A 6,874-nucleotide genomic window follows, 5' to 3' on the forward strand; every position below is an offset into this window, starting at 1 on the left:
AGTTCTATTGTTCACCTATTAGACCAGTGCAAATTATAGGAAAACTTGGAAGGGCTGGACATGACTGTTCCAACCATACTCTTATTGGCCTGCAATACATATATTCATAACACATACCTACAATACTATTGTTCACCTATTCAGCTAGTGCATATTGCAGGAAAACTGTTAAAGGTTGGACTCTTAAGTTCACACAACAGTGCTAAAGATGCAACGTATTGTGTGCATCCTTAGATATGTTTGAGATTGCAAGCTAATTGTTTAAATAAATGCATGTATAAAATTTCTATATTAGCAAAATAACCATCAATATTTTTTTCTAGCATTTTGGGCTGAATTCACAATAGCATGCTAAAAAGTGTCATTTCAATTCTAGAAATTAGGATATATAAATGTGAGATATATACTCTACGTCTTTGGGTTATATCCTTTTCAAATATGAGCTTTTTTAGGCTACATGTTAATTGTTTGAACTTTGAACTTTGAATAAATTCCTGAATGGACTTCGTAAATACTTGAATGAATGGACTTCATAAGGTAGTGGTACCATAAATTGTGTTATTTCAAAGATTTGACTTCCATATTTTCAATAAATACAATGTCCTCACTAAATACTTAATGTATAGATACTTATGTTTAGGATTATATATGTGTTGGAGCGGTTCCTTTATGTTTTACTATAATCCTGATGCTAACAAGATTTAGCTAACTTTTTTCATCAATTGTTCATAGAATATGCAAAAGATTTCATTGCCAAAATGTGGCAAAAATTACATTTCTCTTGATTTATTTTTTTATTGTTCATGACAAGATAATCATGTTGCAGGAATAAGATATCCTAGATTTTGTTCCAATTTGTGGATATTTTTTTCCTCCCATTTTCTTAGAAGGATGTAGATTTCATTTTCATGTTGATGGTTTTTGCATGTATCTTATCTAGACCTGAATGCTAGTAATGGAGCGGATCTTGAGAAGTAGTCATGGAAACAAACTATAAGAGGTTAATGTTACAATACCACTTCCACCTGGGATCAAAAAAAGTTTAATGGTAAGTGACATAAAGAAGAGTTATTTAATGACAGAGTTGAAAGGGAAACTGTTATGAAACCAGCTCACAAAAAGATAGAAAAGAGAGATCCACGCCTTAGAATTCAGCCTCTTCGAGGGGGCAACCTCCTTTACATTACATAAATGAACAATTCTTGGATGATACAAATGACAAAACCTCCTTTCTATATATAGGAGTCTAAGGAGTCACAATATAATCTAGCCGACCTAACAATAATAATATAAAGCCACAAAAATAACAATAGAGGGATTCTAAGGGGCACAGAAATAACAATATGGGGGTAATAGGGGCACAACAATATAAATAGGGGTATAAATACAATAGTAATGGGGTAATCACTAGTATTATAGGGACCCAACATGCCCCTCTCCTTCAAAAAAGTGTTGTCCTCAACGCTTGAGCAGTTCTGGATACTTCTGCATAAAATTCTCATCCTCCCATGTGGAATCTTCAGCGGATAAGTTCTTCCACTTGATAAGATACTCTGAAATTGATCGATTTCGTAGCTGTCGAGTTCTTGTTTCTGTGATTGCTTCCAGTTCCAATATAATTTTTCCTTCCTCGTCAAGTTCTGGCAATATTGTTTGAATTGGGAGCTTGTCACCTATAACCTTCTTTAAACATGAAACATGGAAAACTGGGTGCAATCGAGAAGCTGCAGGAAGCTCCAATTTGTATGCCATAGTACCAATCTTTTCCAACACCTTGTACGGACCATAATACTTTGGTGATAATTTATTATCCTTCTTAGCTTGCTTTAGGGACATTTGCTTATATGGTTGTAGCCGTAGGAATACCCAATCACCTACATCAAAACTTCTTTCACTGCGATGTTGATCTGCCTGTTGTTTCATTCTATTTTGTGCCAACACGAGGTTATCCTTTAAGAGTTGGAGGACTTGTTGTTGATGTTCGATGTGATGTTCCACTGCCTGAACCTTAGAATTTTCTCTTAAATATGATGTGATGGATGGTGGTTGATACCCATAAAGTGCCATAAATGGGGTCATTTTTGTTGCTGTATGGAAGGAAGTGTTATACCACCATTCAGCCAGAGGCAACCATTTGACCCATTGTGTCTGTTTATCAGATACAAAGCAACGAAGATATCCTTCCAAACATTTGTTTACTATCTCAGTTTGCCCATCAGATTGAGGATGATAAGATGAGCTATGAGCTAACTGAGTACCAAGACAAGAAAATAATTTTGTCCAAAAATTTCCAGTGAAAATGGGATCTCTGTCACTTACAATAATCTTTGGGTTTCCATGTAGCTTTTGAACTGTTTCCATAAATGCAGTAGAAACTGTACTGGCTTTAAATGGATGTGATAATGCACAAAAGTGTGCATACTTGGTAAGTCTGTCAACTACCACCATGATGACACTCTTTCCCTCAGACTTGGGTAAACCTGTGATAAAATCCATTGAAACCTCCTCCCAACGTTGGCTTGGAATGGATAAAGGTTGTAATAGACCCGGTGTCTTAATTGTTTCAACTTTATTTTGCTGGCAAACCAAACATTCCGCCACAAACTTTTGAATATCTGATTTAAGGCCATCCCAAAAAAATTCCTTCTTAACCCTGTGGTAAGTTTTTAAAAATCCTGAGTGCCCTCCTAAGGGAGAAGTGTGCAATTCCATAAGAATCTTTTGTTTTAGCTGGGAATTCTTACAGAGGTATAAGCGATCTTTGTACCATAACGAATCATTTTGCCAGCTAAATGTATCAGAAGTACTGGAATCTTGTTGTAGCTTTTGAATAAGTGCCCACACTTCTTCGTCATTCTTCCATTCCTCCCTTGCTTCGTTTATCCAATCTGGTTGGATAATAGAAATGGCACACAACAATGCTTCCACATCCTCATCCTTTCTTGAGAGTGCATCTGCCACCACATTTTGCTTCCCTTTTTTGTAGATGATTTCAAAGTCATAACCCAACATCTTTGTGACCCACTTTTGTTGCTCTTCAGAGGATAATCTTTGTTCTAAAAAGTATTTAAGGCTATCATGATCCGTTTTTACCTTGAAGTGTCTTCCCATTAGGTAGGGTCGCCATTTCTTAAGTGCATGGAGTATTGCCAACATTTCCTTCTCATAAATAGCTTTGCTTAAAAACTTTCCCTTGATTGGACGACTTTCAAAAGCAATGGGTCTTTCATCTTGCATTAGAACAGCACCAATTCCATTTCCTGAAGCATCACATTCCACAATAAAGGTTTTTGTGAAGTCCGGTGTAGCTAAGACCGGTGCTTGGCACATTGCCTCTTTAAGATGTTCAAAGGCCTTTGTTGCTTCCGAAGTCCATGAAAATGAATCTTTCTTCAATAATGTTGTTAGAGGTGCTGCTATTCTCCCATAATTCTTAACAAACTTGCGATAATACCCTGTCAACCCAAGAAATCCTCGCAGATGCTTTATGGATGTGGGGATTTTCCATTCCTTAATGGCTTTAATTTTGCTAGGGTCTACCTTAACTCCTTCATGAGATACAATATGACCCAAATATTCCACCTCCTGGACTCCAAAGAAACATTTGGATCTTTTTGCATATAATTGTTTCTCCTCCAATAGTTGTAGCACCCTGTCAACATGTTCAACATGATCCTTCCAAGACTTGCTGTAGATTAGTATATCATCAAAAAATACTAACACAAATTTTCTAAGGAATGGTTTGAAAATTGAATTCATCAAACCTTGAAATGTTGAAGGTGCATTGGTAAGGCCAAAAGGCATGACCAAAAATTCATAATGACCCTCATGAGTTCTAAATGCCGTTTTTGGAATGTCTTCAATCTTCATTCTGATTTGATGATATCCCGAACGAAGATCCAACTTGGTGAAGTAAATTGATCCATGCAATTCATCCAGTAATTCATCAATAACAGGAATGGGGAACTTATCTTTAATAGTGAGCTTGTTGAGCTCCCTATAATCTGGACACATGCGCCATGATCCATCCTTCTTGTGCACCAATACTACTGGAGCTGAGAAAGAACTTTGACTCGGTTGAATTATACCAGCCTCTAGCATTTCTGCAACCATACGTTCAATTTCACTTTTTTGGACATATGGATATCTGTACGGCCTGATGTTTGGAGGAACACTTCCTGGAATCAGATGAATAGCATGATCATGATCACGCATAGGTGGGAGACCTTTGGGAGTCTCAAATACCTTGGAATGATTGTCCAGGACTTTTTGGAGATCTGGAGAAATAGATGATTCCAATGTGGAAACATCTAGCGAACATAATTGTGCAATTACACCTCTTTGCTCCTTTTTTAGAAGCTTTGTCATACCATTAGAGCTGATTATCTTTCCTGGTTTCCCTGCAATACCCCTTAATTCAACTTCCTTTCCTTCCATAGAAAATTTCATGAAAAGTTCTTGAAAATTAAAAGCTATTGTACCCAAGGATTGTAGCCATTGGACTCCTAGTACAACATCAGCACCTCCCATTGGAATGGAAAGCATTGGGCTAGTCAATACATATTCTCCCATGGATAGCTTGATATTATGGCACTTTCCAGAACAATTTATTGTTCCTCCATTTGCAATCATCACTTGACACTCTGGTGCTGGATATAGGAAGCAATTCAATTCTTTTGCTACCCTACAATGAATAAAATTGTGGGTGCTTCCTGAATCAATCAACACTATTACCTTTTTCTTCTTGATTTGTCCTTCTATCTTGATGGTTTGAGGAGTGGTAATTCCCGCCAATGCATTACAAGATATGGTCGGATTTATTTGTTCTTCATCTAGGCTTTGTTCCTGGAATATATCCTCTTCTTTTGACCTTTCTTGCTCCTTTTCTTCTTCCTCTTCACAATCTATGTAGAATAATTTCTTCTCAGCACACTTATGACCTTTTGTGTATTTGCTATCACAATTGTAACAAAGCCCTTTTGCTCTTTTTTCTTCCAATTGTTGTGGTGTCAACCTTGTAGGTTGTGGAAGACTATGGGCAACAACACTTCCGTCTTTATAGTTGTGAATGGTATGCTTCCTAGTTGCCATAATTTTGCTTTCCATTTTTCTTGCTAACCTGAATGCCTTCTCTAATGAATCAGGTTCCCAAAGGCGCACATCATGTTGGATATTATCCTTTAAAGACCCTATGAACACATCAATCCTATGCTCCTCTGGAATATCTTTTACCCTTATGTTCAATTTTTGGAACTCCTCAATGTGCTCCATTATTGAACCCTTTTGTTTGAGACTTATCAATTGGCTAAAAAAAGTGTTGCTTTTTGTATCCTCATAATGTGCTATCAATTCTTCCGTAAAAATTGCCCAAGTGATAAATTGTTTACGAGAACAAAGCCATTGATACCATACAAACTGATTTGGTTCCAAATATAAAGTTGCCATACGTACCTTTTGTGTGTTTTGCACATTATTGAGATCGAAGAATTGCTCCATCTGTAATATCCATGTGGCGGGATCCTTGCCATCAAACTTCCTCATATCGATTTTTGGAACATGGTGAGTCTTTGATCCAACATTAGAGTCTATGGAATCATGATTAACATTTCTTTTGTTCTCATCATGAGTTTCCTTTACTACCTTTTCACCATTAGTGACCCTTTCTTGTAGCAACTTCTTCAATTCTTCCATGTTTGTATTCAAATCTATCTTCAAATTTGCCATCGAATCCTCCATCTTAGCTTCCATGCCCTTTATCTTAGATTCCACGCCATTTACCTTAGATTCCACGCCACTTATCTTAGCTTCTGTTAGCTTTTGTGAGCGTGACATTTGTTGCACTTGTTCTTGTAATTTTGATATATCATGTAGCATTTCTTCCTCTTCTTCATGAGTCATGCTAGAGCTTTCAGGTTCCTTACTAGGTGTTTGCATTTTCTTTCCTCGGGGCATCAGTTACCGATAATAATGCTTTACTATGCCCTTTGAATTCTGTTAAACCAAGCTTACAAAAAAAAAAAAAAAAAAAAACTACACACCTTTTTTCACTTTATAGAAGCCTGATATTGAATCTGATGTATCTCTGTAATTTCGGATCATCCAATTCTGAAATTGCTACCTGTAGTAGCCTTCTGCGTCCTCTTTCCAATGCCACAAGTCTGAGCCAAATTGGATTCTCCAAGGAAGAGTTATGTGAAATCTCCCACAGTGACTTGCTTTTAGACTGTTTCAGTAGAGCGAACTTGTACGACGTGCCACGAGTCACTGTTTCAACCTTTGAATTTGAAACACACATACAAGAAACTACAGTCTGTCCTCTTTCTGTACCTTCTTACGAAATTTCAATCCGATCCTCAGAGAGAAAGTTATGACGATTTTCCCCAGGTCACCTGTTTTGAATGTAATTCAGGAGTCTGCAAAAAGACCAACTTCCTCAGATCATATCTCCGCAAATATCACGCGAAAAGCTCTGAAATTCAGATCCAAGGTTTAGCGAGATTTCTTCTCAAATGGGTTTTTTTTGCGACTTCTGAAACGTCACAGAAAAAAAGTTATAGCGAAAATGCCACGATGACCTGTTTGGAGCAGCGAAACCCTAGAATCCAAAGCTCTGATACCAAATGTTATGAAACCAGCTCACAAAAAGATAGAAAAGAGAGATCCACGCCTTAGAATTCAGCCTCTTCGAGGGGGAAACCTCCTTTACATTACATAAATGAACAATTCTTGGATGATACAAATGACAAAACCTCCTTTCTATATATAGGAGTCTAAGGAGTCACAATATAATTGAGCCGACCTAATAATAATAATATAAAGCCACAAAAATAACAATAGAGGGATTCTAAGGGGCACAGAAATAACAATATGGGGG

Source organism: Pinus tabuliformis, chromosome 7 (assembly GCF_031772625.1).
Source record: "Pinus tabuliformis cultivar Carrire ecotype Pingquan chromosome 7, CPIR1, whole genome shotgun sequence".
Classification (NCBI taxonomy): domain Eukaryota; kingdom Viridiplantae; phylum Streptophyta; class Pinopsida; order Pinales; family Pinaceae; genus Pinus; species Pinus tabuliformis.